The sequence below is a fragment of the Melospiza melodia genome, chromosome 11 (genome assembly GCF_035770615.1).
Source record: "Melospiza melodia melodia isolate bMelMel2 chromosome 11, bMelMel2.pri, whole genome shotgun sequence".
Lineage (NCBI taxonomy): Eukaryota > Metazoa > Chordata > Aves > Passeriformes > Passerellidae > Melospiza > Melospiza melodia.
The window spans coordinates 9912283-9921407 of NC_086204.1; positions in this window are offsets into that span (position 1 = coordinate 9912283).

Here is a 9125-nt window from a genome sequence, read left to right on the forward strand (position 1 = left end):
TTCAGCCAAATGCAGGACACAAATAATACTATTGGAATTTCCAGAAGCTACTACAGTGTCAGAGACTTTATTCAGTTATTCTGCAATGTTGAACAATTCTTTTGCGCTTCTCACTTGACACAGACTTATCTCGACACATACCTATACACATATCCTTGTCTTGCCTTCAGATAACCAGTACTTTCATATTTATTTAAGTCATTCAAACCTACAGGAAGCAACTCTCCGTGCTTCCACATTCTAGCAAAGGCAGTTGTCATAATTTTTGTTCTGATGCTCCTTTACCGTAAAACATTTCTCTGGAGTAGGTTTTATGTTAGAAGTTTGTACATTTGTATGGTCTATTTTTTTTTTTTCTTTTCATAGCTTTGGACAAAAACCCCACAACTGTAGTGCTTGATGCATCTAAGTGTACAGATTATTTTGCCAGCTTCTCTTGCAGTATCTAGAAAAACAAATCTATGATAATCACTGAATTCCTGGCTTGCATGTTACTGTAAGGTGTTCCTCTCTGTAGATTGATTTTATCACAACAAATGATACAAAATATAGAAAATTATTATTTAACTAATATGAGTAATATTATAAATGATAGGGTTTTTAGCTGTACTCCTTTCTGGCTCAAGCTTGCTTCTGTTTTTGGAAATAGGATTGTGAAAAAGCATCCTTTGAAATTTCTGGTATTTGCTTCTGCTAGGAACAGAGGGCTAGAGTGAAGGTCAGCTCTGGTTTGACAAAATCAGTGTTATTTTCTAGTTTGCTCTCTTTTCAAATTAGGCTTTAACAGAGAATAAAAATGCTGTTAATTATTTCACTGCAAGATAATGAAATCTTCCCTTTTGCACCTCAGTTGCACACTTCAGAAAGGATTTTTGAGGCAGAACAGATATATAGCATTTTGCATCTGTGAGAATGCCTATAGCAAGTAAATAATAAGGGAAAGAACAAGCTAAGAAATAGTTATCAAGTTGCAAGTATAGGCAGTCACTGGGAGAGATCTTGTAGTTTTTTATTTAACACCCTAGGAATTCTTATTTCACCGTTTTCTTTGAGGAATTTGGACATTCCACGGATTAAATGCTCAAGTAGCTTGCTTTGCCACATGCTCCTTGATTCCAGAATTGAGATGCAATAGAGAAACAAGAATTTTTCAGGAATGATTATCTAGCAAAAAAAAAAAAAAAAAAAAGTAAACAACGTTGCCTACGTTGCCTAATGTCCTAAATCAGTAAAATCAAATGCATCCTCAGGAAAGCTGAAAGCACTGACTACTACTCTATCTTAGATAGACAGACATGCAGGCTTGTGATTTCTGTTTAGCTCCTAGATGATAATTACCTTTACCAAACAAATACCTACCCCATCACAGTAAGGAGCCCTGCAAGTAATGTCAGCAGGGAGAGCTGAGAGCAGTTCAGAAAGTAACCAAGCACCTTGGAGGTGAATATTTTAATGTGCCAAGAAACTTGCATTGTTACTGCTTGGGCTGCAGCCACAAGTGTTAGACAACACCTCCCATTTTTTTTTCTGACTGTCCAGCAGAATATTTTTTACTTCATAAGAAAGAGTGGGCTACAGAAAATGAAGTTAAATGGACACTGAAAAGTATATGAATGAGACTGTGTGCCTTTTATGTCCCTGCTGGCCCTTTTGGTATAAAATGCTGTGGCTTTGAGACTCAGTCTTACAGACTGATATTACTGCTTTCTCTCTGCTTTATAATTGGAAGATGCCTTTTCTCTTATATATGAAATTACACAGACAAGCTGTAACTACATTAGCTGAATTAATTACCTACCCCATTTTGTCAAAACATTTCTTAATAATCAAACCCTTGCGAAGGATATGTTTTTTTTTTAATCTGGCTGGGATAAATTAAGAAGTTCGTTCATTATGATCTACTAGAAATAGTTTATCTGTCCAGAATTGTTCTGCACATACATTAATGTCAGAATTGGCTGGAATTAATCAATTTCTGCTCTTTTTAACCCATAACAAAGTACTAACATGACAGCAACTACATAGTAGTCAGTGGCTCAAAACACTAATTGTAACTACTTCTGTTGTTGTGAATGGATCAAAATTGAGAAGCTCTTCAAGCCACAATTTATCTCTAAAATAGTACAATTAAAAGACTATACAATTTGTAGTGCTCAGACCTTTTTAAAATAACATCCAAATTCTGAGATCTTTTTATCCCCTTGTATTATAACACCAACAAATTAAAACTAGTGAGCTTATAAGTATGTTTGTGTTCTTGAATCTATTAAAACTGTTTAAATTAATCATTATTTCCAACATGGACTGCTGAATTTTGGTGAAATCTGGAACTTTCAGATTAAATTTTCTTTATTTCTTTATTTGGATCTGCTGAAACAAAAACTCAGTTTTTTAATAGCCTACTGCACTTTCTGATCTTTAGAAAAACTCAAAAATGAAGTAGTAAATGAATAGCATCTGTAAGGAAACAATCTAAAGAAGTAAGAGTTTTACGAAGTAAGAGTAAAGTGCAAGCTTTTTTTCTTTATTTCCTAAGAGAAGCAACAGGGATACCCATCCCATGCAACTCACCTTAGCACTAATGGGCACCAGAACCCTCACAGGAAAAGCTAATTTAATAAACTTCCTAATTCCAACTTGCATCTATATGCTATGATCCTGGTAGTGAAAATATTTATGCTTGTCTTTAATTTTCTTGTCCTGTGTGATACCACTGTATCTTAACACTGACTTAACCAGAGGTATGAAATAACAGTTTGGTGCATAATTTATACCAACTCTGTTTCTCTCTTAATGATTCAAAAGATTTTCAGCTATGTCAATAGAATACCAGTGAAATATCCCTACAACTTCTGAATTTTGACTTGTTTGTGGTCAGTTGCTTACATTTGCTTAGGAATTAGCATTAGAAGGAATCGAAGCAGATGGATTAATGGTCAAGAATACAAACGGTCAAAGGATGAAACTATAATTTGAATGTTTTGCAAATATGTCACTGCCATATATGAAATGCATTCTGCACATATGCTATTAGTTTCCTGACTGGCGTGGAATGAAAAGGCCTACTTTTGGTATTTCAGGTTACAACAGATGTTATTTCTTCCGTGCTTCCAAATTATGATACTTAATATTCAGCACAACTTTAAAGTAGCTATATGAGAGGCAGAGATAGCAATAAAGCCTGCCCAGATTTTGGAGTTTACTGCCAGTATATAAATACAAAGCACCAGGGTTTTTAGTTTGTGTTTGAACCATGAAGAGGATAAGCAAGAACCAGCTTTTAGAAAGCGGCAGGAAAAGAAACCCAAAGTATTTCAAACTCAAGCCTATGATATTTCTAGGGGTTTTTTGAACCTCATTTCCTTGCTCACAGGTGAAAGTGGTTTCTTGCTCACAGGTGAGAGTGGTTTCCCTTTAGGTAAAAAGGTAAGCCAAAGCCTAAGGAGGAAAGGGAAGCAGGATCCGACAATGTCTTCCCAACCATGCCGTGTAACCCCAGCTCTGTGCCCTGCATGCAGTCCCACGCAGTAGCCTCAGCAGGACAGCGGTATCCCCCGAGCACAAATCCCTGCTGCGGTGGCTGCCGGCGGGTGCAGAGGCTGTGCTGGAACTCAGGCTGGCGCCACAACGCTGCTCCCTGCTCCTGCTGCCAGGTGTCACAGCCTGGGCTGTCGTCCCCTCCCCGGCTAATAGGCACTGTGTCCTAGGCTGGGGCTTCAAATGGAGTGCTAATGGCAGTCCTGTTCAGAGAAGTGTCTGCACACCTCCAGAAAGCTGCTCCTCTCCCTCCCGAGGAGCACTGTGTGGAAAACTGACTGGTTACCAGTGGCAGAAAGCAAAAAGGTATGGGTGTATACAGTGTTCTTTTGTCATGTTCTGCTTGCACTGTGTTGTGCACAGATGGAATTCAGAATGGGTGGTTTGGGTCCTCTACAGACTTAAGTCTGTCCTGAATTCAGGGTGAATTTGATTGCCTATTATTAAAGTTCAAAATGAGGAATAGCAGTACTTGGCTGAACAGGTAAATGTATCTGTGTGCTCGACAGAGGGAAGTGCTATATCCTGTGTATTTAAATGCAAACAACAGCATGTGATGAACTGAAAGGTTCATGGCTCAGCTCCTTAGAAGACAGTATTGTCTAGTGTGTAAATTCTTCAGTGGAAGTTAGAAGTTACTACTAACTACTAGTTTAGCAACTTTCAAAATGAGCAGACCTGTGGGCTCCAAACTGCAGCCTCTGTGATGCTTGATTTTGCACTGCCCCTTGTTTGAAAGGGAAATAGGATCATGGGTGAGAATTTGCCATCGCACACATGGAGCAGGTGATCAGAATTCATCAATGTCATTTGCAGCTACCCTCAGGTTCAGCAGCCTGTCAAAGGGAGTGCAGCAGGCATTAACCTGGTGTTTGTCTGATGCCCTTAACAGCATGGAGTGGTGGCTGGGGGATGTGGGCATTGCTGTGCTACTGCTGCAAAACATTTGTTTACTAGTGAAATCCAGTGTAGAGTAATGGGAAAAGGCAAGTAAAAATTCCTTAAAAATGCTTAATATGGTGACAAATGTAACACATGTAAAACATTATTATTTTACTGTTATATGTTTTGTTCCTTGTGAATTGATATTGCACTCCTGTTTCCTAAGGGACTTGTTTACATGACCAGAATATGCCTTATGTGGACTTTGCAGCAAATAAGGGTGGTAGGGTGGTACACAGGTATGACCCGTGCACCCTGTCTAATAGCATCTTCTTTGCTCAGAGATGTTTTACTGCAGCCCTGAGTCTTGAAACACCTTTTCTTATTTTAATTCTGTCTGTAATTGTACCATTTCAGTTAAGTTTTGCCCAAATTCACACTGGAATTGTGAACAGGATCAAAGTCTGTGGTGTAATTAAACCAATCCCACTCACAAGAATTCAATCTCTTTTCTGAAAGCTACTTCTCATATGTACAAAATGAGCTTGCTTGTATGTGCTCACGTCATCTGTTTCCCATTATGCATGCTTTGAGACCTATATATGAGGAAACATTAAGTAAAATATTTTTATTAGACATTTTAAAGTGCATAAGAAAACGGAGAGAGTACTGAGCATGTAGGGCAGTAGGTTAAGTGAGCTTGCTGTACCCAAGGCAGCATTTGCACCCTGTCTTGGATGGTGAGACCATGGGGCTGCACAATTTCAGATTTTTCCTGCAATGACTGCAGCCAGCTCCATGGTAATAGGTTAAACTTGGATTTTGTAACCAAAGAGGACAGATTCACTCTGCAGCCTGAACATTGCACCTTGTGACTCTCAGCTGTTCTCTCTGAAGGTTTGCTTTCTCTACAAGTCTTTCTGAAGACACTGTTGATCACTGTATCTACAAAATGACTGCAAATGTGGGCTGGCATCCTTGTAAAAATGCTACTTCATGGCTGGTATTAAAATAGTGATGTTGGTATGGGGTTTTGCTTGGATTGTTAGACTTATTTTCATAATAATTCTGCAATTTGGTCTTTTTGGATAGCAAATCTATTATTGCTCACATTTCTAGGCAATTGCTCGAGGATGCTGGTGTTTGGAGCAGCCATAAGAGCATTCTGTGCTCATATTCATGTTTCACAGTCCTATAAATGTGGCTGTGTTTTTCTGTGCTCTATTAGGAGGAGTTCTCATTTTTAATGCCAGTAGGATTTTTGGATGTAGCAAAAATACTGTAACTTTCTGTACCCCAATTTTCAGAAATACCTGTCTTGTATTGCCATGTGAAAAATAAATCAAACTGCCAAAGTTTGGCTGAACTGCAGGAGACCAGAGTGTAAGAAATATCATAGTGGAGAACGCAGGCAGTCAGAATGATGCACCATAATCTGTACTTGTTAATTAAACAATCACAGCTAGAGGTGACATTAGAACTTTACGTGATTATCAGCAACAGCATATTTACAAGTAAGAATTATGCCTTCAAAAAGCTTTTTAAAAATGGTAAAATTGTTTTAACAAATGTGCTGCTGCACTGGCAGCTAAGCTGCTGCTCCCTGTGGTTTTGTACTTTATACATCCTCCTTTAAAATATGGCCAAAGGCTTTTCCTTACAGCTGATTAGTATCTCCAGAGTTCTCCATTCACTTAGGGGCTGTTTCTCAGTAAGTGCTGGCAATGCCTCATAGTTTTTTCTCTATTCTGTTTTGGTTCAAATGTACGGACCAAATAGCAATAGCAAAACTTAAGTGATACAGTTTTAAATTAATTCTGTTTCTAAGGATCTAATCTTGTAAAGTAGCAGACAATTTCTGCAAAAGTCAACATTACTCAATACTTTTCTTATATATTTTTATTTTTGTTTCTTTTTCCCAAACACGGGATAGGAAATCTGCTAATTTGTCAGCTAATGCGTGGTCAGCATGTTATTTTACAAAATCTGTGTATTATGATTTTAAGTCTTTCTGGGGACAAAAATGATCTGGTGTCTGTCTTCTGCTTTTAAATGCAAATTTAATGGATAATTTGAATTAAGAGGAAAATAGAAGTTCTATCTCTGTTAGTCTTCAGGCAGCAGCATTATACTACTACTAATTGTAGTGGCACAGGAAGGCTTTTATAGCAGTCATTTCACATAACTGAAGGAGTACATCTGAGCATACAACCACCCTTCATTAGCACCTTTTTAATTATTTCGGTGCCTGTAGGTCAGCATATTTTGCATTGCTCCATTAGAGGTGATGGGCACATATTGTAGACAATGATCTGTGGCTTTATAAACAAATAAAACAATTTCATTTCTTTATCAACCTGCTATAAATAGGAAACACAGCACAGTTGACCAGGAGAGGAAAAACTCCATCTCCCATTTCTTCATCCCTGAGAACTAAAGCCTCTCTGCCACTAGAGGGTGAGACAACTACAAACCAAACACTGAAGCCTTACTCTTTCCTATAGAAGGTACAAATACAGAAAGTTAACATGCAGAGAGGACCTTGATTATTTGTATGGAAAAGAGAAGGGAGCATGCCATCACCACAGCACAAACTCTTATACTTAAATCCAGAGCTGTGAAGAAATATGGGAAGAGTTTGTGATAATTAGCAACAGTGGAACAAAACTCACAATCTAAACAATAGATTTTTGGACCTTGGGGAGGCATAGTTATAAAAACAGGTTCTGATCCTCATATAAGTACCAAATCAAGCTGTTCTGCTTCAGGAAGAACTATTTTTGGCTTAAAGTGACTTCCTTTTAGTGAAAAAAGGTCTAGCTGCATTTGATCTATACTATCTATACTGAAGATTTTACTTGCTTTCTTGTAGATTTTTGGCTTTTCTAGTATTTATTTCTTTTTACTGCACAACAGCCTGATGTCATTGCCCTGGAGTACCTTTCAGAAATGCAGATAAATTGTTCAGTGTAGTTTAGTATGGCTCTGCATCTAGTCCTGGCAAAAAGCACTAATTCCTACTAACATGTCCAATGTTTATTAACTAAATGCTTTACAAATAAGTCGTTTTTTGATGCTTGCACAGTCTCTTAGAAGATTGTTTTTTCTGAAGACTTCTTTAAGTCACAAAGAAAAGATGCCATTTACATTTCAACTTTAAAAAGCTACTCAAATCGGGGATTTAACAAATCAATACACAGTTTCTTCAGGAACAATATTTCCCAATTTAAAACAAAAATCAAGTCCCACAGGGAACTGTAACATCAAGTAATTTTTTTTTCTTTTTTGGTCTCACAAAGCTCTCTGAAGAATTCTGTCATTAAATATGTTTCAACAATGCCTGCTGCCTTGTTACTCTGTTGTTCCTTCAGCAATCTGAAGGTCCAAACTCATCTTTCCTTTTTTCATGAAGAAAGACTGAGTTTGTAAAAATACTAAAGGGCATGTGTAGGGTCAGAAGAAACAAAAGCATGTGTCACTGAGTGGTGATAGAAGAGGCAAAAGAGAAGAAAACCTTAACTATCATAAACAGTTCTACACTATTGCCTGAGAGACTTCAGTAACTTGTTCAGTTTCTGTGAATCATTGTGGCAAGAATTAGAGTGAAATTTTGAGATTCTACTCTAGGTAGGAAAGGGCAGCATTAATCTTTGTTTAGGAATTACAGTTTTCTGCTACAGAGTGATCAGAATTTTGTTGAAAGTGCTTTGTATTTATCAGCATCATTTTAATTTTAGAGAAATTAACATTTGAGTTTGAAGTTGCATGCAGGACTTACATTTTCTGGCCTGAAAACTCTTCATGTTCAGGCTTAGCTGCATACCCAGATTTTGCTGCCTGCTTACTTAAAGCATAGAACAAGTCCTTATTGAACCTTGTTGAAATAAACAGGGCTTAGGAACACATTAGTTTCTATTTAAAATTACCTTAATTCTGCTGTTAATATTGGTTTACTCTTGATTCTTGTATAATATTCACATAACTTCAGGCAAGCTGTGGAATGATTTACCCTTTTTAAAAATAAGGCATTAGTAGAGCAATGAATGCTTACTTTTGCAGGTTTTTTTTTGTTTGTTGGTTTTTGTTGTTGTTGGGAGGGCTTTTTTTTGTTTTGTTTTTTAGGATTTTAACTGAAAGGAAGCAAATTATGAAATGCTCTCGTGCTGACATTAAAAATCCCTGGCCCCCTTCTACGGGCTCTTTTCTTTTAGTGTCCTAAATACCATAGGAGCAATAGAACGTTTACAGTTGGAGGCAATGGTTGCTTTCTTCATTTCAGAAGATATTTTGAGCTCTATCAAATAATTTTAACCTTCAAGCCTATCCAAAAGCTTTCCTGGGAGGCACAAACAAAAATGCACAGAACAATCATCTAGAATATTGTTTTGCTATTCTGAATGGTAAGTATGAAGTGCTGAAAGCATAAGAATTTTTTTTTATTACAATACTAGCATATTTAGCACAGTTCCTTATTCTACTTTGTCTTCAGCATCTTTCTGCTTGATGATTTCTGTAGGATTTGCAGCTATCCAAACAGCTTTCATTAATTCAACACACACCATCTTTTTCTGGACAACGCAACATAGTTTTCATGGCTGAGAAAACTGGACATCTGTCCAGCTTTTATCTCCCTCCATTACAGAAACACCACTTAGCTGCCTACTAGTTTCTAAGGCTTAGAGCCAGACCCAACACCAAATTCAATT